Source organism: Choloepus didactylus, chromosome 9 (genome assembly GCF_015220235.1).
Source record: "Choloepus didactylus isolate mChoDid1 chromosome 9, mChoDid1.pri, whole genome shotgun sequence".
Taxonomy (NCBI): domain Eukaryota; kingdom Metazoa; phylum Chordata; class Mammalia; order Pilosa; family Megalonychidae; genus Choloepus; species Choloepus didactylus.
In genome coordinates, this window is record NC_051315.1 from 34,521,369 (window position 1) to 34,547,009 (window position 25,641).

General features: G+C 36.3%; 1 pseudogene; it reads left to right on the plus strand.

Annotated features, from left to right (window-relative positions):
* Window positions 1-4,821: 4,821 nt before the first annotated feature.
* Window positions 4,822-21,962, plus strand: LOC119543704 (annotated as a pseudogene).
* Window positions 21,963-25,641: the final 3,679 nt, after the last annotated feature.

Here is a 25,641-nt window from a genome sequence, read left to right on the forward strand (position 1 = left end):
CCATAAGGATTTGGGCAAGAAGGCCAGTTCCTTAGAGACTCTGGCCAGTGGGATCTGTCCCCAACTAACTAGTTGAAATTACACTGGCATCATCAGCATCACTCAATCTTGTATCAGGCAGATGTGGATGAAGGGTTGATGAGCAGAGAGACCTAACATCTACAAAGTGCTTGCTATGTGACAGGTACTGCACTTATATTATCTTCATCAAGCCTCACTAGAATTGGAGGAATTATAATCCTATTTTGCAAACACACAAATTAAGGTTTATAAGGTACATAATTTACTGAAGGTCTTCCAGTTAAAAGTGGATTCTCAACTGGGAAGTCCTCTTCCTGAACAGGAACTCAGATCTACCATGCCACAGAGAAGCTCAGAGTACTTGCTTCTAATCAAAGTCCCAAATCTAGAATATCAAGAAGGTATTTAATCAGTAAACTAAATTCCTCATTCTGTCTTGTAGAAGTGAGTATGAAAAACAGGATGGGGATGTATCCTTGGTCTTCTCAGGGAAAAAAAAAAAAACAGTTGAAGGAATGACAAATACAAAAAAAAAGTGCCTGGAGAATGCAGAAGATAAGTAAAATGCTCAACAACTCACATTCAAATACACTGTATTACCCAGAGAATGAAATAACAGCAGCAAAAGGCACAGAGCTATTCTTAAGCCATAAGGGTTTGAGGAAAATTTTGCATACATTTATAATTTTTCATTTTCCTCCTATGGTTATATTAAACCTGTTATAAACAAAAGATTGTTCCTATTGAAATAATGCTGAAAATACCATTCCCCAGGGAGTTGATACTAATGCCTATCCTTTACTCTTTACAGAATAAGCACGTAGCAAGCATTCATGCTAAATGCCAATGTACTTGGAAACTGACATGTTGATTATCATGTTTGGATATTATTCATTTTATTTATCTTTGAAAATACAAACATTCAGGCCCATTCTATAAATATTATCTCCATTGGAAAGCTACTGCTATTAAGAAACTGTATCTTTTTGGCTACTAAAATCCACTGAAACTCGTAAACTTACAGTACTCATTATAATAACATATTTTTTCAATACACACAAAAGACTATTGGGAAGAAGGGAGAGGCGGGTGGGGAGGAGGTAGAATAGGGTAAGCCAGTGAAAAGATGCAATTAGAGCTGGGTTGGCTTGGCAAAGCCCTGTTGAACAGCAAGCCTGGGATGTTTTTTTGCCAAACCACTCCAGGCTCCTTGGAGGTGGGGGCGGGGGGGTAGGGTCTCATGTCTGATAAGAGGGCTTCATTCCAATAAGAATCTTCCATAGTAAGAGGGAAATAAAGCTGCGGAAAGAATTACCAAACTAAAACCAACATGCAAGTACACACACAGACATACACACCCATATCCCAGGAAAGAAACACAATCAGTAGGAGATATTTGCCTTGTCGCAGGTAATATGAACTTGACCATGTGCATACCATTATGCTAGGTGAAAATTAAGAAATACTTTTAAAAATTTTGATACAATACTATCAAATATAGTAATGTGTGATAATCTGTGCTGGATTTAAAAGAGGAAACACTGTTGGCATTTTAGTACTACATTGTTCCAGCTAGTATTATGCCTGAAAGGGAAAGCTTTACACAATTTACTGTGGAATGATTTGAACATGCTCATGGATGGCTCACAAACCAGATTTTGAAAAAGATACTTGCCCAAAATAAACCAGAAAGGTCAATGATTGTCATTAGAATGGCAGTATCTTCTTCATTGTCATCACCATCACCAATCGCCATCACCCTCATCATCAATCAAAATTACAGAATGTCACTAAGTCAGACAAAATTGTTTTGGCGTGAGAATGAGAAAAAATGCTGTCCCGAAATTGTTCTTGTAATTGTACAAACCAAAACTCCTTTCCAGAAGAAATGGAATGTTCTGTTTTTTATTTTTCTTTGTTTGTTTTTTAATAATGTTGGAAGAAGTTTTATTCAAGATAAGAGATGGAGCCGCACTGAACTGGGAAGATGGGTCACAACTTAACTCTGCACATTAGAATCACTTGTGTGTTTGGGCGGAGTGGTGGGGAGGTGGGGTTGGGGAGCTGTTAAAGAAGCATCTATTCAATTACAAAGCTTGTCTGTTTTTCAGTAGCCAAACTGAGGTGATAACCAGAGAGGCGAAGAAGAAAAAGTATTGGATTTTGAATTTCTTAGAGTATGATACTGTAGCTAAATTAGGCAAACCTACTGATTTATTTTCCCTACTGTCCACTGATTGGTGCCCAAAACACTTTTGCAGCTTTCGTTCAGATGACTGGTAGATTTGCCTCCTTCTCTCTTCTGTCCTGAAACTTAATTGAGTCACATAAAGTAAGAGGCAGTAACTGCAACTGATACCAGCAAGTAAGAGAGAATCAAGAATATGAATTCTAATGAGAAGGAAATAGGATATATTTATTTATTATTTTGTTTCACATTATGAGACAGAATGTATTATGGTTAAAATGATATAGCTTACATATTTTAAACTTTTGTGAATTATTATGTGCTATTAATAATTATACTGCTAATGATTATTAGGTTTTTTCTTAAAAATAGACATACACTTATTAAAAATTCAAATTAAATAAATAATTAACCATAAAATATGAATGCATAGTGATTGCAACGGAATGGAGGTAGGGTAGTTCAGAACTTTTGCTTTGTTTTTTAACAAAATGACATTGGTTCCAGCTTGTGTTTCAGTGCATGCAACTTGGAATCAGCCATGTCTTTAATCTGGTTTACGTGGACATTCCCAAAACCCTGCCGAAGTGATACTTCTAAAATGTAAAACTGAAGAAACTAATCTGTTGATTAGAATTTCTCTTCTTCTGCAATATCATTGTAAGCTCTCTCCTTAGTCCTCTCTTATCAGTGGGCACTTTCCACCCCAACACACACACACACACACATACACACTAAAATGCTCACCCTCAATATCTCCAATCAGCCTTTTCCTTCTACCTAGATTAGCAAGTCCTGCTTCTTTCATCTACATGGATAATTTCAAGAAAGCATCATCTCCTCTATTTGGGATATGTTAAGGAAAAGTTTAAACATTCATTCTCTCTTCACTGTTTCCAGACATTTTTTTTTCATTTAATATTAATGTTTGCTTATGATTCAGAGTTATCTACTAGAATACAGATTCTGTGAAGGTAATAATTCTGTATTATTCATGTGCTTTTTTTCCCAATGCTTAATACTTAGGCCCTAATACATATTTCCTGAAGATTGAAAAAGAGAATGTAAATAAAAATTGAGGATCCAAGAATAGGGAAAACACATTGCATGTATACATTGGGAGTTATAATTGTCTCATGCAATATTAGTCAATCACTATTAAAAAAAAATTTTTTTTCACTAACTTCTTTGGATGACAAATATGAGGGAGATGCTCTAGGTTAAAGTCAGATGTCTAAGATATCTTACAATCTAGCTTAAGAAATATATATCCATTGATATTTATATTAAAAAGCCATGTTAGTTAAGTATAATTTTAGTTAAATTTAAATTAAGAATGTGTATCTTTTTCCAATGCTTATTTCCTCTTTTATCTTTCTCTACATGAATTTTGTTAATGATCTCCATGGTCAACTGCACCTATTTCAATTGTATAAACATCTGCAAAGCAAGGATATCCTTCACCAAATTAGCATTTAACCAGTCCGCAATTGGCACTTACCGTGCTTTATTTTAACATATAAGAGAATGATGCAGATGATGAATGACAACTCTCACTTTGGAAATAGATATCTAACAAGTTACAGGTCAACAAACAAATTATTTGGTTCATTTCTTTTGCTCATAAAACTGCCTGAACTAATTATTTCCCCTTTTATAGGAATAATATAAATTGTAGAATATTAAGATTATCTAGGTTAATCTTGCGTTTTACATATGAAGAAACTGAGGGCCAGTAAATTGACATGACCTTACCCAAGGTCATTCAATGTGGTGAAACAAAGGTTAGAACCAAGAGCTCTCAAATTCCACGTGAATTTTCTTTCAATGGTGTTTAAAACCTTTTTAGGAATAAATACAATCCAATACATACATTACTGAAACTAAATCACTTCGGGTTTTTTCTGACACTCTCTTTTTTGGTTCTGTCATGAAAACAAAATGCTGATTTGATCAGTTTCATTCTTTTTGGGAGGTGGGGAGTAGCAGAGAGATTTGACAGAAGAGGTGTGGTGGGGGAACAAATCCCTTCTTTTGGGCACCGCATTTCTCAAAGAATATATCCCTGTTCACACAGCTTTCTGCGTAGGACTCGGGCGAGGAATCCCATTCCCTTAGCCTCAACAGATTTAACCACCAGTGTACAGTTTAGGATAAATTTTCTATTGGCTGGGCTTAGCAAATTACATATTTTTTTTAAGTGATAATTTAAACTGAAGTGACAGTGGTGTGATAGATTTCTAAGGTCCTGGGGAGTTGAACAGAGAGATGGCATCATTTATTCACTAATTGAGAAAGCATTTTTTGAGAGCCTGCTATAATGCCAAGCACGCTTCTAAGCAATTGGGACACAACAAGAAAAAGAGATAAGGATCCACCCCCTTGGAATCTTACAATCTAGTAGGAAAGAGAAAAAATAAACCATAGATTTGATGAATAAGATATGATAGCATATATTATAAAGTGGCAAACCCTATGAAACAAAGAAAATACAAGCCAGGTAAGGAGGCTTGGGCTTTTGAGGTGGACTGGGAGCAAGTCACTATCTTAATTCTGGAAGATGAAATCTGAGCAAAGATAATGAAGGAGGTAATAAAAGCTTAACCAAGCAGATGTATAATGAGAAAGAGTTCAAAAAAGAAAGAACTCCCAATAATGAAAGTCAGCCTTACACGTTCCAAGAACATCAGCAAGAAAGCCAGGGTAACTAGAACAGAGGATGAAAGCTGGAAAATAGCAATGATGAGTCAGGGAGAAAATGGAAAACTAGTTCACGTAGGGCCTTGTATGGAAAATTATGGGAAAATATTCCTCAGATAAGTCAAAATTATGGGAATATAACTTTTTTGGATAGAAGAAGAAACTGAAATGCAGACAGACATTGAAAACTGAAAAAATGGAAGCTGCTATGACTCTTGGCCACATTTTCACAACCCATGTCTTTCAGATTACCCAACACTCTTTCAGTAAACTCTTTTATTCACAAAAGATAGCTAAAAAAGATTTTCAACAAAAGATTCTGAATGAGATGCCATTAGTGTAAAACTAATATGATAAAAGAGCTACCATATCTGCATATAGCAGAAATCCATCTAAACATCAGGACACAGACATTGAAAATGAAAGTAATATAAATACTCCTTGAATATTCAAAACAGAATTGTCTAATATCTTAATATATGTTAAAAAATAAAATTAAAGAAGCACTTTTCAAATTAAATCTTAGTGGACTATTAATGTGAGAACTTACAAGCATTTAATTCAATCAAATTTAGGTACATTAAAATAACATAATATCGCCATCAATATTGTTTTAAAAATTACAATGCAGGTATTTCCAGGGAAGATGACACAGTAGGGAGCTCCAGGACTCAATTTTTTCAACAAAACAACAATTAAACAAGCAGAAAGTGTCTGAAGCAATTATTTGGAAACTCCAGAGGCCAGGGAAGAGCAGGAGGAAGAGGCAGAAAAATTATGGTAAAGAACTGTAAATTACTGTCTCCACATACGGCATCTATCCCCCACCCTAGTGAAGCCCTGTCACTGACTAGTTGCAGGTGACTGAAAAAGGTGTAAAAATCCTCTTCTCCAAGAACAGGGGTGGATATGACTAATAGCTTATAACGGCTTTTGATCTTTTGATCAGTGTATTCAGATTACAGGGTTCTGGCTCTGAGGGCAGCTATCCTTTCAACCTGCCAGGACAAAGGCTGCAGCAGCCATTGTTTCAACCCTGCACCAGACAGGAGCAGAGGCAGTGGAAATTTAAAGATGCAGCGCTACTTTGGGGCTGCAGGAGACAGTTAGCTGAAAGGCAGTGGAAATTTAAAGATGCAGCGCTACCTTGGGGCTGCAGGAGACAGTTAGCTGAAAGGCTGCATCTGCTGGGTAGGCCAGGAAACCTCAGCTTTGGGGAGCCATTGGAGAAGATTTTGGTGCCCTTCTTGATCCCCATCCCCAGGCACTTTGGAGCCAGTCTGTGTCCCCTTCATGAGTCCCTGGCCCTGTTTTGGCTGGGAAAGACCAACTTGGGAAAGTCTTCTCCTGGATGATATCCTTCCAGAATTTGCCCTCCAGGCAAAAGCAGTGTGAGACAACAAAAAGAGTATAAAAAAATATAAAGCCAGGATGCAGCAAAGGCAGAGCTAAGAGGGAAATTTATGACTAAATGCTTACCTTGAAAAAGAAGAAAGACTTCAAATCAAAGATCTAATCTCAAAACTGGAAGAACTAGAAAAACAAGAGCAAACTAAACCCAAAGCGAACAGAAGGAAGGAAACAGCAGAGTAGAGATAAATGAAATAGAAAACAAAACAAACAAAAACAATAGGGAGAACCAATAAAACCAAAAGTTGGTTCTCTGAAAAGATCAATAAAATTCACAAAACTTTAGCTAGACTGACAAGTTAGAAAGAGAGAAGATACAAATAATGGATACCAACAGCAATTTATAGATTCAGTACAATCCCAATCAAAATTCCAAAAACATTCTTTGCAGAAATGGAAAAGCCAATCATCAGATCTATATGGAAGGGTAAGGGGCCTCCAATAAGTAAAGCCACCTTGTAAAAGAAGAATGAAGTTTGAAGACTCACACTCCCCAATCTTAAAACTTATTACAAAGACACAGTGATCAAAACGGCATGGTACTGGCACTAAGATAGACATATAGAACAACGGAATTGAACTGAGAGTTCAGAAAACAAACCTCACTTTATGGCCAACTGATTGTTGACAAGAGGCAAAGACTACTCAACTGGGAAAGAACAGTCTTTTCACAAAATGGTGATGGGAAAACTGGATCTCCATTTACAAAGGAAAAGGAGGACCCCTACCTCACACCATATACAAACATTAACTTAAAATATATCAAAAACCTTAATATAATATATATTTAAGCATCTCTAATCCAGTAAGGATTAAATTTTTGAAGCTGATGATGATGAAGGAGGCATAATAGGACAAAAAAAAAAAAAAAAAAAAAAAAAAAAAACTTAGAATCTGTGTTCAGCCTGGAACAATAAATTTAAAAATTGGGAAAACTTATAACTCCCCAAAAAAGAACTATGAGCCCTAAGAGGTATCTGCCTTCTGATATAAGAAGAGGAGCTAAAACAAAGATAAATATTTAAGTTAACTACTTAACTAGGATCCTCATTAATTTTTCTGCAAAATAAAGAATTTGGACCAGATTACCCTTATGGTCCTTTCCAGTACAGATGTCTATGTGACACCCAAACATATTTACCAGCCGACTCACCAAAACCTTATGTGGAAGTTCTTCTCTCTGTTAGCCAATTAAAAACCAAACCAGTAGCCCCCAGAGAACAGAAAATGGATAGAATTAGGGCTAAGGGGTGATGCTTGAATGGGAAGAGCATCGGAAATGCTCAAGAGCCTAAGTACCTGGTCAGGTCAGTCCCTTAGCAACTTACATCCCGCTAAGAAATCTCAGCCATCCTTGTCTAGAGGAAAATGAATAGAAGACATGACCTTTATTTTCCAGTTCATAGTTTTCTTTTTTAATCATAAAAGAATTGCAAAGCAATATAAAATGAAACAATCATAATAACTTCCCACATTACATTAAGAAAACTGTAGCTCAGAGAGATTGGAGATTCTTGTTTAAGGTCACAGAACTAGTGACAGAGGGGGGAAGTGAATTCTGGTTTCCTGATGTTCACTGTAGAGTTACACCCTATAGTACTAAGGGTTTAGGTTCCTTAAACCCATAAAACACTTTCTTAGAAAGCCTATTAGCACCCACCATACAAATCCTGCACCTTAGCAATGTCTCAGCTCTTTATTAGTTTATACTGAGGGCTTCAGCATAAAGGTTGGAGAAAAATTGACAAAAATATTAAATTTCTGAAATATAATAAATACAAAAGTCACAAAAGAACCAAAGATAAAGAGTAGCTGGAACCCCATCCTGACTGCTGGCTTCAAATAAAGGGAATTCCCAGAGAAATGTTGAGAGAGATCACTCTGAGAATGAGTTTTGAAACATCCTATCTTTTTTGGTCTGGGAAATTTGCATGTGCAATTACTACATTTGCATGCCTAATTACCTCACAGGAAGACACATGTGCCAACTGGCATTTAAAAATGTAATTGCACACAGAGAAGGGTGGCCCTTAAAAATGTTGGCCCTAGGAATCTAATCATTAGGGTCATGTGACTCAGAGTGGGGAAAGAAAGATGGTCCATTTTGAAGTTATCTGAGCATATCCAGTTTGGAAGCACAGAAGGAGAAATGATTGATGCCCTAGTAGATGAAACACCAGGTTTTTAGGAAGTACTTCCGAAATCAGCGGAATCCACAGGGAAAGCATTAAAGCATTAACTAATTGGATTAGCTGTGATGTTTTCTGCAGTTCCTAAGGCATTCATAAGCTAATAGATTAAAATCATCAAAACACTCTGGTCAGAGAGGCAAGGAGGCTCCTTTTTAATGTTGGTAAATGCTTAATTCTGTGGACTACAAGTGTATACCAAAGCAGATTGAGTATATTCCAAGGAGTTTGTAATGTGTCTTTTTTTTTCTCTTGCATTTTCTAAACAGAAATCCTTTTAGAAAAACAAATCATAACTTTGAATCCCTCATTGCAGTGAAACAAAGATTGCCGGCACTCACAGAATTGTATAGCTTCCTCCTGGCAGGAAACAATGAAATATAATTACTTTTCTTGCTTCTCAAGCCATTTCCTCAGCTTGGGATAACCCAGCTCAACAGACTTCTCTCTCTGCCATGCAAAAATGAGGGTCTGAAGATTCCTGCAGGACCAGATGCACCCCTTGAAAACATACCCATGACTGTAAATTGCTAGATACCTAAGGATGCAGGAAGGAAAGACAGATTTGGGGGAAGAACTCCAAAAATTATGTGAGCTGGGGTCTAATACACCTGGCTGTAAACATCCTCAAATCCCACTGTGGGGCATTTATTTTGTACTGAAAGTTTTAACTCTAAAGTCCATCTTTCCCTAAGCAAGCCATAAACATGCTTATCAATTAAATCACTGAAAATGGAAAGGGAGAAACTGGGTGTTGATTTATTAACCCTTGCTTTTGAAACCCCTGTTTTTAGTGTATTATGTAAATGCATTTTTAGTGACCTTATATAAATGCTTTCTGTAGCAGCCCAAAGGTATGCCTTTTCAGTTGAGAATTAAAAAGTATTTCACTGTCCACATCAACAAATCTTATTCATCTTAATAAAGTAATTAAACAGTGAACTGCCAGACCATCAAAATGTTACTCTTATCCCAATTTCAAGTACTGAATGATATATAGAAACAATAAAACAAACAAACAAAAAGATTGAAAAGAAACTTTACAATGTATAAACACTCCTTTTAGTACTCTTTTTAAAGCACATAATGGAATGATGGAAGCAACACTGTTCTGAGAATTTGTAGACTTAGAATCTGTAAAAATACAACTGGCAATGATGCTACTTCTTCCAATCCAGGCTCAATTCAACTGAATCCATACTTTCTACCACTCCTGTCTCACCTGTCTCCATCCGAGAGGCACCTTCCCTGACTACTGCATGGAAAGTTGCCATCTTGGCCCTATCCCCTTACTCACTATTTCTACATCTACATGCTCATCCCAGCACTTTTCTGTCTCTAAAATTTTCCTATTTATTTATTTATTTATTTATTTATTTATTTATCTATCTATCTATTGTCTCTCTTAGACAAAGCACTAGAAAGTAATTTCCATGAGAGTAAAATCAATGTCATTTTTTAAATCTCAGATTCCCTCATCATTTAAACCAAAGCTTCAAACATCTTATTTGCTTTGTGACTATTTGTTAAGATACCACTGAACATCTATTGAATGCCAGGTGATTTTTAAAGTGTTATCCCATTTAATACTCATGACAAACTTACGGGAAAATACTGTAAAAGGAGGCTGAGAGTCTGAGAAGTTGAAGATCTTGCCCAAAACAGGCATAGCTAGTAACGGAGGAATTAGGTTTTGTTTCCAGACCTGTCCTATACAAAGCCTGTTCCTTTCCACTACATGTTTTAGACTGTGTTCTTAACAGTGGCACAGTAATAAGGGCAGCCCTAGATAAATAATTTAATATGGTCAAATATCAACTTACTTCCAAAACAGGAAGACTAGACTACTCTGTTAAAGTTTCCATGTACTGTGGAAGCTCATGACTGTATTACACCTACTTTCTCCTTGAAACTGTCATAAACAGTTTTTGTTTCCAAGGTGAAAACATACCCATTCAATGGGCAAACATATGCTTGCATGTTTTGCAAAATGGATGAACTTAAAGAGTTGCAATATAACAATTGCTTTACTATTGTTAAAACTAATCCATTCAGAACTCGTCCCCTGAACATGATGAAAAAAATAATGTATTTTGCTATTACAAGCAGAATAACAAAAGGTGGCAGGCTGATTCTGTAAGGCCCACCACCAAACTTTAAAAAAAAAACCTTACTAAAATTACATGAATGTCAGAGTCTCTTTTTCTCCCCTCAGATGAACTTTAATCAAAACCAAATGTAATCCTATAAAGGCAGTATCATTTCTTAATTTTTTTGAGCATTAACATTTTTGGTTTTTGATCTTTAACTGAGTCTAGTTTTCAAAGAATAGACTCAAGATATGAAAATCTTGATCCTTTTCAGAATTTTATTTGTGAAAATACTACAAAAATGCAAATCAGTTTGCCCTTTTTGGCTCTAGTTAAACTTTTGTGTAAAGGTAATATACAAATATCAGTATAATTCATGATATTCTATAAAATCTGGAACAAAGTTTTAAAACTAAATTAGGACCAATTATTGATTTTTAAAAGCTCATTTTACCCAACAGTTTTCCCTCTCTTACTCATTTCCTTATGTAAAAGAATTTAACCAAAGAAAACCAGTATTCTAATTCATTTTCTCCTCCAAAGTATATAATTTTATTTTGTCATAATGGCTGCTTTTATTTCCAGGATCAGATTTTATTTAAATTTCAGTCCATTAGGAACAAAAACTTGCCATTTTCTGATAAACAAAATCAGCAGGGGAGCCTCTTCAAACGAGAAATGTATTTGCATCGACCTTTGTTTTATTTGATCTAAATGACAGGTATACACCACTTCTCCTGTGTTTACTTTTAAAGATTCTGAAAAAAAGGGGGTGACATTTTTAACAACAAAACTAGCAATCACCCTAGTAGTCCTGTGACAGGCAGATGGAAGAAATGATAAAAAGATGTAATCCATTGCTTTAGACCACCAAAGAGGCCTAATATGAGTCATTAGCAGAAAACCATTAATTTTCTTTTTTTCCTATTCTGACTGTTGTTTGTAGAAGTGCTCAACCTCTTAGGAATTGGAACATTTAACTATTTCTTGCATTTTTTTTTGTAAGAAGAATGCCAAAGCAGTAACAGAAGGGAATTAAGCAATAATGTCATTATGCAGTTTAAGAAATCTGAGTGATATAGATAACATTTTAGAGCCTCTTAGGTTGAGCTTGATAATAGCTAAGAAGAAGAATTAACACTTGCAAAGCACTTTAAAGATTATATAGGGCTTTCACGAACAGTACCTTATTTTCTGGACAGTCTCACAAAAATCTGTTTCTCATAAAGTTGATCATCTTGAAAAGAGAGAATCAGAAACCAGAACCTCTTACTCCAAATTCAAGAGCATCTTTTTCCATGCAGACTAACAGAAAATATAGTAGTATTCCAGTCTATTAGGAATGAAAGCAATCACTTTAGCCCCAAGTTTTTTCTGCACAATATCAGTTCTCCAGATTTTTAAATGGTGTTCCATTGGGAAAGAGAAAAAAAGGATATATATTGAATATTTAATATGTTAATATTCATTAGTTAATTTCCAACATGTAGATTTAGCATACATTTTCAACTTCAAATGATCAAGGAAACTTTTACTCTAATGACTAATATTGAAGAATATCACCACGGTAATGCTATGCTAGAATCTTCCACTCTCATGGACCAGTCTCTTTCTCTCTACCCACTCCTTCTGTTTCTCTTTCTGTAGATATAGATTTACATATAGATATTGAATAGATACAGTCACATATATTATGCCTATAAACATAATATATATAGATATAAATACTTTGCATATGCATATATATTAAATATATATTAAGCCTGGGTGTCTATATATATGTGTGTGTGTGTGTGTATAGTTTTTTCCTCATTGTGAAATATGGTAGATTTATTGTAAGATTGGTTTTTTTGCTTCCAATCTCGGACGTGTAAATGTTTCTCAATCATACTAATGTAACTGGTAATTAGCAATACACTTCAAAGCACTGTAAATCTGAGTACTTTTCAGTCAATAAAATTGTGAGTTTAAAGAATTTTTGATATATTCTGAATAACAGACCCTTAATATATCTACGATGTGTAAATATTTTCTGCGATTCTGTGGCTTGTCTTTTCACTTTATTGATAATGTCCTTTAAAGCACAAAAGTTTTCAATTTTGATGAAGTCTCATTTATCTATTTTTTTCTTTTGTTGCTCATCCTTTTGGTGTAAAGTCTAAGAAAAACTGCCCAATACAAGGTCCTAAAGCTGCTTCCCTATATTTTCCTCCAGGAGTTTTATAGTTTGGTTCTTGTACTTAGGTCTTTGAGCCATTTTGAGTTAATTTTTGTATATGCTGTGAGATATAGGTCACCTTCATTCTTTTGCAAATGGATACCAGTTTTCCTTACACCATTTGTAGAAGAGACTGTTCTTTCCCAATTAAGTGAACTTGACACCCTTGTCAAAAATCAATTGACTTTTTATGTGAGAGTTTATTTCTGAAACTTCAATTCAACTCCATTTCTCTGTCTGTCCTTGTACCAGTGTCATACTGTTTTGAATACTGTAGCTTTGTAAGAAGTTTTAAAATTGGGAAGTGTGAGCCTTCCAACTTAGTTCTTTTTCAAGATGTTTTTGGCAATTCAGAGCCTGTTACCCTTCCATATAAATTTGATGATTGGCTTTTACATTTCTGCAGGGAAAGCTGTTGGAATTTTTATTGGAATTGCATTGAATCTGTAAATTGCTTTCGATAGAATGGGCACCTTTATAATATTTAGTCTTTCAATCCATGAGCACAAAATATCTTTCTATTTATTTAGGTCTTTGATTTCTTTCTGCAATGTTTTATAGTTTTCTATGTTTACATCCTTTATGTCTTTAGTTAAATGTGTTCCTAGAGGTTTCACCTTTTTAGTTGTCATTATATATGGATTTTTTTCTTGATTTTCTCCAGATTGTTCATTACTAGTCATTGAAACACTAATGTTGGGGTGTTCATAAGCTACTTTGATGACCTTGCTTATTAGTTCTACTAGCTTTGTAGTGGAATTTTCAGGGTTTTCTAATATAGGATCATGTTATCTGGGCATATAGATGCTGTTACATCTTCCTTTCCAATTTAGATGTCTTTTTAGATTGTCTCAATTTAGATGTCTTCTTTTTCATGCCTAATTCCTCTGGCTAGAACTTCTAGTACAAAGTTGAATAACTGGTGACAGTGGGCATCCTTGCATAGTTCCTAATCTTAGAGGGAAAGCTTTCAGTTTTTCATTATTCAATAAGATGTTAGTTTCTTCAGAACAGAAAAGGGACAAAATGAAAGTTTTGTAAAGTACAAAGTATTTACCCAATTTACAACTCTTCAGAACTATCTTCTCATCCAAGATATTATGAAAATATTTCACTCTGCAAATAACATTTTATGTCTATTTCCTTTCTTACCATGCATACGGGTAACACTTTAAATATGAATAAATGTAAAAGTAATGATTTAGAGAGAGTTCTGAACAAAAATTCTCATCTTTTCTTTTTAGTTCCATAATACTCATATTGTTTTAAAAGTCAGTTTAATGTTTAATTAAAAAAGTCAGGTCATTGAAATTTTTAGTGTTAAAATTCATGGTTTTGGAGGAAGAACACAAGATGGCGGCTAGGTAAGACAGGGCAAAAAACACCTCCATGAAAAATACTAGATAAAAGCCAGAAAGTGACTGAGAACACCAATTCCAGCAATGCACCAGCCGGAAAAGGTCTGCTAAATCCACAGGGACCATGCATTTGGTGAAACCGGGAGTCTGCATTCTGAAACGAGTGAGTGAGCCAGCTGAAAGTCCAGCAGCCACACTGCAGTATGGGGAAACTGTGGGTTGGCGTTTGGAGACAGACTAGTTCTTTTTAAAAAACAAAAATCTCGGACCGACTGCAGATACAACTGTGAGAACTGCGCAGTGAAGCACGGCAGAAGCGGGCTGTCCCAATGCCTCAGTGTCTGGCATGGTGGATAGCACTTCCCACACCCGCTGCTGATTGTCTTTGGGCCAGGGGGGCAGAGTGGATCCAAAAGGAGAAAGAAACTGCGCCCCTTGCAGCCATCTCCCCTGCGAGCTTGGGACACTCCCGCCCGGGCCTGGACCCATAGCCCAGAGCCACACCAAGGGTCCCAGCGTGACGGTGAGTGGTTCCCGCAGCACTGCGCAAACATGCAATATCGGCCGTGGACAGTGGCTTTCGGGCACCCACAGCTAATTGTCCTGGAGCTGGGAATGTGGAGCTGTGCGAAGAGGGGGAAATTAACACACCCCATTCAACCATCTTTATAGCAGGCTGGGAACGCCCCCGCACAGCCTGGCGGCCCAGGGCTTCCCTGGAGGGCCAGCACGCACTTGTGACATGGCACAGCCTTCCCTCAGCAAAGGTCCTGGAAGAGCACGGCTGAGAAGGGGGACCCACTTGGAAATCCCAAGGACCCTACGCCCATGCCAGGGACTTGCAGGTCAGTGGCAGAGATGATCTGCGGTGGGACTGAGGTGAAGGCTTGGACTCTTGAAACAGCCTTAAATCTCTGGGAACACCTAGGAGGTTTGATTATTAAAGCTGACTTACCTCCCTAACTTAGTGCACCAATTGAGCCCCACAAGAATCAGACCCCCACACACCACAAAGACAAAGTTTGGGAGAACTGACTTGAAGGGAACAGGTGACTCACAGACACCATCTTTAGTTAGAGAAAGTGTATGCCACCAAGCTGTAGATATGCAAATTAGAAGTTGGTATTTTATAGATCCTGAAAGAACCCTATCAAGTAAAGTAAATGCCAAGAGGCCAAAAACAACAGAAAATCTTAAAGCATATGATAAAACCAGATGATATGGAGAACCCAAACCCAAACACCCAAATCAAAAGATCAGAAAAGACACAGTACTTGGCGCAATTAAAATCAAACAATGAGAGCATAGCACAGGAAATAAAGGACATAAAGAAGACCCTAGAAGAGCATAATGAAGAAATTGCAAGAGTAAATAAAAAAACAGAAGATCTTATGGAAATAAAACAAACTGTTGGCCAAATTAAAAAGACAATGGATACTCAGAATACAAGATTAGAGGAAGTTGAACAATGACTCAGTGTCCTAGAAATCCACAGAACAGAAAATGAAAGAACCAAAGAAAGAATGGAGAAAAAAATTGAAAAAATCGCAATGGATCTCAGGGATACGATAGATAAAGTAAAACGTCCAAACTTAAGACTCACTGGTGTCCCAGAAGGGGAAGAGAGGGGTAAAGATCTAGAAAGAGTATTCAAAGAAATTGTTGGGGAAAACTTCCCAAACCTTCTACACAATATAAATACACAAAGCATAAATGCCCAGCAAACTCCAAATAGAATAAATCCAAATAAACCTAATCCAAAACATATTCTGATCAGACTCTCAAATACTGAAGAGAAGGAGCAAGTTCTGAAAGCAGCAAGAGAAAAGCAATTCATCACATACAAAGGAAACAACATAAGACTAAGTTGTGACTACTCAGTGGTCACCATGGAGGCATGAAGGCAGTGGCATGACATATTTAAAATTCTGAGAGAGAAAAATTTCCAACCAAGAATACTTTATCCAGCAAAACTCTCCTTCAAATTTGAGGGAGAGCTTAAATTTTTCACAGACAAACAAATGCTGAGCGATTTTGCTAATAAAAGACCTGCCCTACTTCAGATACTAAAAGGAGCCCTACTGACAGAGGAACAAAGAAAGGAGAGAGAGAGAGATAGAGAAATTTAACAGACATATATAGAACATTACATTCCAAATCACCAGGACACACATTCTTCCCTAGTTATCACAGATCTTTCTCCAGAATAGACCATAGGCTGGGACATAAAACAAGCCTCAATAAATTAAAAAAAAATTTTTTTTGAATTTATTCAAAGCACATTCTCTGACCACAATGGACTACAAATAGAAGTCAATAACCATCAGAGACTTAGAAAATTCAAAACACCTGGAGGGTAAAAATGAGGGGGAGATGAAAACATGCCAGGATAATCAAAAGCTGAGAGACTTCATCACCATAGATCAGTCCTATAAGAAATGCTAAAAGGAATTGAGCAGGCTGAAAGGAAGGGACACTAAACAATTGACTGAAACCACATGAAGAAATAAAGATTTCCAGTAAAGATCACATGATAAATATAAATACCAATACTACTGTATTTTTTATTTGTAACTCCACTATTTACTTCCTACAGGATCTAAAATACATAAACTGTAATGATAAATCAGTGGTTTTGGACTCAATGTAAAATACATAATTTTTGACAAGAACTACATAAAAGTGGGGGAATGGAAGAGTAAAGGAACATAGTTTATGTGTCCTATTGAAGTTAAGTTGGTATCAAAGAAAAACAAGATTGTTACAGACTTAAGAGGTTAAATTTAAGCCCCACGGTAAACACAAAGAAAGTATCAGAGAATATGACCATAGAGATGAAAAGTAGAGTATGGGTTATGAGAAGTGGGGGATGGGGCAATAGGGAATTAAGAAATGAGTGTAGGGTTTCTGTTTGGGGTGAAGGGAAATTTCTAGTAATGGATGGTGGGAAGGTGATAGCATTGCAACATTCTAAATGTGATTAATCCCACTAAGGAATGCTAGGGAGGGGTTGGAATGGGAAGATTTAGGCTGTATATATGTTTCCACAAGTGGAAAAAAAAAAAAAGTCTAAATAGATAATGACAATTAAATGCCAAGGATGATCCTGGATGGGATCTGAGGATGGAGGAGAGGCGGCTCAAAGGAACACAGTTGGGACATAAGAAAAAAAAACGAAATATAGTATGTAAGCTTTTTATCAATGTTGAATTTCTTGAACTTCTTAGCTGTGCTTAAAGGGAATGCATAAAAGAATGTTCTTGTTCACGGTAAACGTATACGTGAATTATATTGTTTGTTCAAGCATGTGTGCAGCCTGCTCTCATATGTTCATAAGACAGAGCAACAGATGATGGATGATAGATAGGGAGGGAAGGAGGGAGGGAGGAAGGGAAAGAAAGAAATGGTGGTGTGACAGGATATTAAAGTTGGTGGATAGGGGTATTGAGGGAGGGGGGTCGGGGTGTGCTGGAATTCTGTGTATGGGGTTTGTATTGTTTTTGCAACTGTTTCTGTAAGTTTGAATTTATTTCAAGATAAATTAAAAAAAAAAAAAAAGTAACTCCAAAAAAAAAAAAAAACTTCATGGTTTTGAAACAGACTGTGCAAAGCCACTCACTGGAAAAATAAACATTTTCTTGAAAAGTTTATAGAATATTACAAACAGGAAAGCGTGTACCCTTAAAATGTAAGCTGAAAATACTTTAAAATGTTTCATGAAGTATCTAGACAAACTCATGGACAATCACTTCACCACAGTTGAGTGGTTATGAATCAGGTACAATATCCCCCCATCCTCCAGTGGACCTTTGCAAATGTTTGGAGACATTTTTGGTTATCACAACTAGAGAATATTACTAGGCTCTAGTGGGTAGAAGCTCCAGATGCTTCTATATATCTTCTAATGCACAGCGCAGCCTCCACAACAAAAAACTATCTGGACCAAAATGTAACTAAGTACAGAGGTTGAGAAACCCTGCCCTAAACAAAGACTATTCGCAATTTAAATATTTATTTTTGTACAATCTTTTCCACAAAAAGATACAGGTGCCTGGGAAAAAATGTTATCAATTAAATAGAACATACATTTATGAATACATGACAGCAAAACAAAACATCAGTGTGAATTGCATATCAAAACCAGGGAGAAAGTCAGAGTGAAGTTCAGGAGTATGGGTCTAAGACCGGAAAGCCAGAGTGAGCTCTCACTTACCCTATACAACTATCAAAATACCTACCTGTATTCTTTGGGCTGTTAAGACAGGGAGGACTCTCTTAACTCGCATAATGACCAGAGCCCCTTATTTTTAAGCTAAAGTTAAGATTTAACTTTAACCAATAACAAAATTTTACCTCCTCAATCCTAGGGAGTCCAAATATTGCATCTTTGATTTTTCCCTCTTTAAAAAGAGAAATGCCTTCTGTCCTTGCTCCATTCTTGCTGTGCTTATTTTATTGCCATTTACACGTTAGGATTTTTAATGCAATATGATAGATTTATTTTTAAACGCTTTGAGTTTGCTTTTCAATTTAATGATTTGTTACATTATTTACAGGCTAATTTAGCGAACCTATATAAGATTAATTGCATGGTCTTTTAGGACACACGAAAAATCATTAAAAAGTGATAAAACCAGGCAACTGAAAAACAAGCAGCTTGTGACATATGAATGGAATCTCCAGTACCATTTATTAATGTATGTTTGGGTGAAATTTGTTGCAAGATCTAAAGCAATACTAGCTCAGAATTGAACATGCATTGTACAATATTTGAAAATAAGATATCTGAATAATTTACTAAATCAGGACAGGGTAATACAGTTATTTTTATAGATAGAAAAACATCTCTGACATAGAAATTCAAAAAATACTAGTCTTTAGTGTCATATTTCCCTTAAAAATAAATGACAAAATTATCCTGGGGTGCTCATTTATTTTTCAAATTGAAAATAAAAATTTTCTAACAACTGCACTTTTTATCCAGCTTATGTTTCAATATCTAGATCAGGATCATGTTAATACAGATAAAGGGTGTTAGCAATAAAGTTAGAGTCTACAAGAACAGCTTTTGGGAAAAAAAATAGGTAGCTACTGCACATGGTTAAATAAACTTGTTTCTCTTTAAATAGAGTGAATATTCTGTGGTTAGTCTTCCAGCATGCTTTGGGTAAGATGGAGTAAGAACGGGCAGAAAATAAATGGATTGATACATATGTCTGAAAATTGATGTTAACTTTTTTTTTTGTTTTATATTCGAATATTTTTGAAACTGTAAGTTCAGCACATATTTCCTAGACCTCTGTGAAGCATCTAATGGATGTGAAGAGGGGGGACCACCTGTCCCTGTAGGCCCAAAATTGAAGGAGTTATCAGGACATAGGACTTTCAGTACTGAAACCAAACTGAACTGGGCAGCCAGAATTGGTTGGCACCCTAGTTTGAGATCTGTTAGCACTAAGCATTATGAAAGACAGCTGAAACTCGTATAAGAATAAGACATGAACTTAACTAGATAAAACACAACTATAGAACACAATTGGATAAGTATTCTAGGAAAGGGCAAAATAACATGCCATGCAAATATAGAAGAGGAAGAAATCACTGGCTCTCCAGATAAGAAGAAAACCAATCTGTTTTCTGGACTAAGACTTGAAAGACCGGTAATATTACGACCATTGCAAAAACAGAAAAAGGCAAAAACAGAAGGAGGGAAAATTATCCTTTGTTTATCTGAAATTCAAATTTAATTGATTTTCCTGTATTTTATCAGAAAACTCTAGAAGAGTATAAGAAAATGAAGTAAGAAATCACTATTCTGTTCTGGAGAAAGTAAGGAATTGGATTTGACTGGAGTGACAGTTCTCAAATCTAACTATGTGTTAGAATCACAAGAAAATATTTTAAAAGTACAGATAGAAAGGTCAACCTCCAAAACTATGATTCAGTTGATCTAGGATGGGGTCCAACTGCTGATATTTATTAGCTTCCCACCTTCATAAATAAGCTCAACTGATTTTGACAAAGACACAAAAGAAATGGAATAGAGGAAAGATAAACTTTTCAACAAATGGTGCTAAGGTAATCAGACATACATAGGCAAAAAAAAATTTAAAAAAAGAACAATTCATAAAAGAAGACTGATAAATTGCATCTCATCAAAATTTAAGACTTTTACTCTTTGAAAGACCCTTCAAAGGGATGAAAAGACAACTTACAGAATGGTATCTGCAAGCCGCATTTCTAACAAGGGACTAGTATATAGAACATAGAGCCTTCAGAATGCAACAGTGGAAAAACCAAACAATTCAATTAGGAAAAGGGCAAAAAATACAAGAAGATATTTCAATGAAGTAGATATACAGATAGAAAATAAACACATAAAAGTGTTCAACATCATTAGCCATTAAGGAAATGCAAATTAAAACCACAATGAAATACCACTCACATACCTATCAGAATGGTAAAATAGTAAAATAAAAATTAGTGAAAACACCAAATGCTGCAAAGGATGGAAAGAAACTGAAAATCTCATATATAGTCGGAAATATAAAATGGTATGGTCACTCTAAATTATGATCTAGCAGTTTTTGCAGTTTCTTATATGCAATTACCATATGACCCAGCTGTTTGGGCATTTATCCCCGAAAAGCGAAAGCTTATGTTCATGCAAAAGTCTGTACATGAATTCTCATAAAAGCTTTATTAATCATAGTCAAAAACTGGAAAGAGAACAGATGTTCTATTTTAGAACAAACTGCTAAACAATTTGTGGTACACTCATATGGAATACTACTCAACAAAAAAAAAGGGATGAAATATTGATATTGCAACAACTTAGAAGATATCAAAGGAATTATGCTAAATGAAAAAACTATTACAAGAGATTACATCCTTTATGACTCCACTTACATAACATTCCTGAAATGACAAAAATTTATAAGAAATGAAGACTAGATTAGCATGCTAGGGGTCAGAGATGGGAAGAGGGAGGAGGGTGGTATGTGTGGTTATAAAAGAGGACCAGCCCAGAGTCACAGCCCTGGAAATTGAAAATGCCTGGGGCTTCCTCCACTGAGCCAAAAAAGAAACAGATAGTCCCCTTCAGACCCAGTCCGAGGCAACCCTCTGGCTCTCCCATAAAGGAATCGCAGAGAGCTCCCCACCGGCAACCACGAGGAGGCTGAGGAGAAACCAGATCTGTTTGTCTCTGTGCCGCACCTGATAGGTGCTAGTCCTGCAGCGGAAGAACAGAGGCAGAGAGAGGAGATGCTGTCCAGCTTTGGAAGTTTCTGGGAGAAGCCTGAGAGGGAGCTGCACCCACCTGGGGATTTGGTTAGTGAGCACTTCCGCCCTAGGACTCAGCCCCTCACTCAGTCAATGGATGGGATGGAAATGGAGAAATCTCTTCAGGAAGAAGCTAAGAAATTCTGGCACCACTTCATGTTCAGAAAGAGCCCAGTGTCTCAGGGCATCATCTTGCCCATCAAGAGTCATGACGTGCATCACGAGACCTGTAGGACAGTGCCCTTCAGCCAGACCATCACCCACGAAGACTGTGAGAAAGCAGTGATCGAGAACAATCTTTGCTTTGGGAAATGTGGGTCTGTTCATTTTCCTGTGGCTGCACAGCACCCCCAGACCTTCTGCTCCCACTGCTCGCCTGCCAAGTTCAGCACGATGCACGTGAGGCTGAACTGCCCTGGCCGTGTTCCTGTGGTCAAGGCGTTGATGCTTGTGGAAGAGTGCCAGTGCAAGCTCCATCATTTAATAATTCCACAAACATACTGAACACCTATGATGGATCTGCCGTTGTGGGAAGCAATGGAAAGACAAACACAGATGACACTGGATCTGTTCTTTCATGGAGACTACTATTTTATAGGGAAGATGGATAAGCAAACAGATAATTACAATGTGGTAAGAACTGTGTTAGATGAGTCAGGAGGATTATATAGGAGCCCAAAGGAAGTCTCCTAATTTAGACTCGTTTTCCTGAAGGAGGAGATGAGCAGAGATCTGGAGAATGAGTATGGAGTTAGCAGTCAAGAGGGCAGGGAAAACAATGGTTCAGCAAGAAGTTGATTATTAGTAGAATATATATTTGAAGACAAGGCAGAGGAGGGATTTGGGGGATGGGAACAGAAATGAGGCTAAAGAGGCCAGATCATGAAAGATATTTTAGGCCATGGTTGGGAGGTTTGGTTTCACAACAAAGACTTGGAGCAGGGAGTGAAAGAATGGCTAGATTTGCCTTTATAGAAGAGACCTTCGTGGACACTGTGGAGAATGGATGGGGTAGGGTCAAGATTAGAGGCAGGAAATCCAATGCACCAATAAAAGTTGAAAAATAATGACAACCTGGACTCACATAGTGCTGTAGGAATGGAAGGAAGTGAATGGATACAAGAGGAATTGTGAAAGTACAATTGACAGAGTTTGGTGACTTTGTGTGGATTGATTGGGAGGGAGAGGGAAGAGACATTCCCAGTTTTTTAGCTTTGACATCACCTGTTTCTGGAATTGGGATACTAGAGGGTATGAAAGTTTAGTTTTTGGACATGTTGAGTGTGAGGGTTTGAGGAACGGAAGGAACTTTCTTTTAGGGCCTGCTCAAACTGGGTTATTCTCCTTGCTCTGGAAGGGGGTTTCTTTGAGTTTTAAAATTAAAAACTTTGGTGCCTCATGAAAATAAAATGGGAGAAAATATTTGGAAACCATATATCCCAATAAAGGTTTGATATCCAGAATATGTAAAGAAATCCCTCAACTTAACAACAAAAAGACAAACAACCGAATTAAAATATGGGCAAAAGACTTGAATAGACATCTCTCCAAAGAAGATTTACAGATGGCCAGAAAGCATATTAAAAGATGTTCAATATTATTAGCCATCATGGAAATGTAAATCAAAACCATGAAATAGCATTTCACACCCACTAGAATGGTTGTTATTAAAAAAAAAAAATGGAAAATAACAAGCATTAGAGAGGATGTGGAGAAATAGGAACACTCATTCATTGCTGGTGGCAGTGACAGTTTGGTGGTTCCTTAGAAAGCTAAGTATAGAACAATCAAACAATCATATGAACCGGCAATCCCACTACTAGTTATATATCCCAAAGAATTGAAAGCAGGGACTCTAACAGATATTTGCACACTGATAATCACAGTGGCATTTTCACAACTGCCAAAAGATGGGAGCCACCCAAGTGTCCATCAACTAACGAAAGGATAAATAAAATGTGGTATAAACATACCATGGAATATTATTCAGCTATAAAAATGAAGTCCTGATACATGCAGCATCATGGATGAAACTTGAAGACATCATGTTGACTGAAATAAGTCAGACACAAAAGGACAAGTACTGTAGGATCTCTCTGATTTGAAACAATTAGAATAAGCACACTCATAGAGTCAGGATAGGTTTCCAGGGGACAGAGTAGGGATAGGGAATGGGAAGTTAAGGCTTAAAATATACAGTGTTCCTATTTGGAATGATGAAATGTTTTGGTAATAGATGGTGGTGGTGGTAGTACAACATTGTGAATGCAATTAACAGCATTGAAATATAAATTTGAGTATGATTGAAAGGGGTAATGTTAGATTGTATACATGGTAACAGAATAAAAATTTTTAAAAATCCATGGAATACACTATACTAACAGGGAACCCTAAGTTAAACCATGGACTTTAGTTAATAGTACAATTATAAAAGTGTGCTAGTATCATTTGTAACAAATGTTCCTCACAAATGCAAGATATTGGTGGTGGGTTGGTATAGGGGAATCTTGTATTTTAAGCATGATTGTTCTGTAAACACACAACTTCTCTAATAAAAAAATTACAATAAAACAGAAAATTTGGGAGCAGCAAGAGCCAAAAAAAAAAGAGGACCACAAGTGGTCCCTTATAATAATGGAGTTGTTTTTAATGTTGATGCTGTTGGTCGATACATATACCTACACATGATAAAATTACTTAGGACTAAACACGCACACATACACACAAATGAGTGCCTGTGAAACTAGAAATCTGATAAAATGGATGAATTGTATCTATACCAACTTTTTTGCTTGGAACATCATAACATAGTTTGGCAAGATCTTATCATGGGAAAAGTGGTTAAAGGGTAGAAATGATCTCTACATATTATTTCATACAACTACAAGTGAATCTACAACTATCTCAAATTAAAATATTTAAGTTAAAATGGAACAGACAATATAAAATTATGATTTATCATAAAACAAACAAACAAAAAGTTTTTCAGGTGATTCTGACATATAGTAAGTACTAAGAGCCACTATTTAGGAGCATAAGATGTTGAGGGAGAGAGCTAGGGTTAATTCTAAAAAGACAGTTTAGTTAGTAGAAGGTCTTAAAATGTTATGTTTAAACTTTTTCTTCCTTTGTTCAAGACACAATGGTGAACAATCACAAGTTTTTAAGAAGGAAGAAATCGCACCAATGATTTATTCAAGTGTCAGCTCAAATGTAACCTTCTCAGGTCTTCAAAATCATCTGACCATACTTTAATTTTTGGATATATTTTTTCATGGCCTAAAATTGTCTTTATATGTTCTCATTTGCAGGATTTTTATGTGTCTCTTCACATCCCCAATTAGAATCTGCAGGCTATGAGTGGGTACACTATCATTCTATGAAGAGAAAATATCTTTTCATCCTTAATTACAAGAACAGAGCCTGGGAAAAGAAGTCATTCAACTAATATGCATTGAAAGAATAAATTAATAATACATGAAATATAGAAGATAAAGGAGATGGATGCTATAGGCAGAGTAACTGTTTCCTCCATCCATTTATTCATCAAATATTTATTGAGTACTTACTACTACCTAGCAAAGTAAAAACTGTAGTAGTCCACTTGGGAGAGAGACACCAGTATCACCATATCTGTTTAAAACATAATTTCTTCTTGTGAATCTATAGAATAAATATTACATGCCTACTATGTGCCAGCACTCCTCAAGAGCCTGGAGACACAGCTGTGAAGACAGGCAAATCCTCTTCCCTCATAGATTTTGCATTCCTTTGAGTCTCATGTGATATCTATTGCTTAAGTGGACCAAAAAGTCTCTGGATATTAGCATAGGTAGGAGGGGAAGAAGTGAATATAAGTGTAAGATGAGATGATTATGGGACCATGGGCCTTTGTTGTATGGAGAACCAAAACTTTGGGAATGTTTGCCTCTTCAGATTTTTTAATCAGATGAATAGTTGATGATGATGGTCTTACTCTATTAGAATCTGTTTCGCACAGTCTAGCCCAATGATGTTCAACAAGGAATCTCAGTAGCTTAACTTAACAGATTTCATTTCTCTCTTTGCTATATGTGCAATGTAGAGTAACACTAGGACCCTACTCATCATATTTGCTCTAGAACCATGCAGAAGGAAACCATATATCACTGAGGGCATGCTTTCATGATTCCAACTAGGGAAG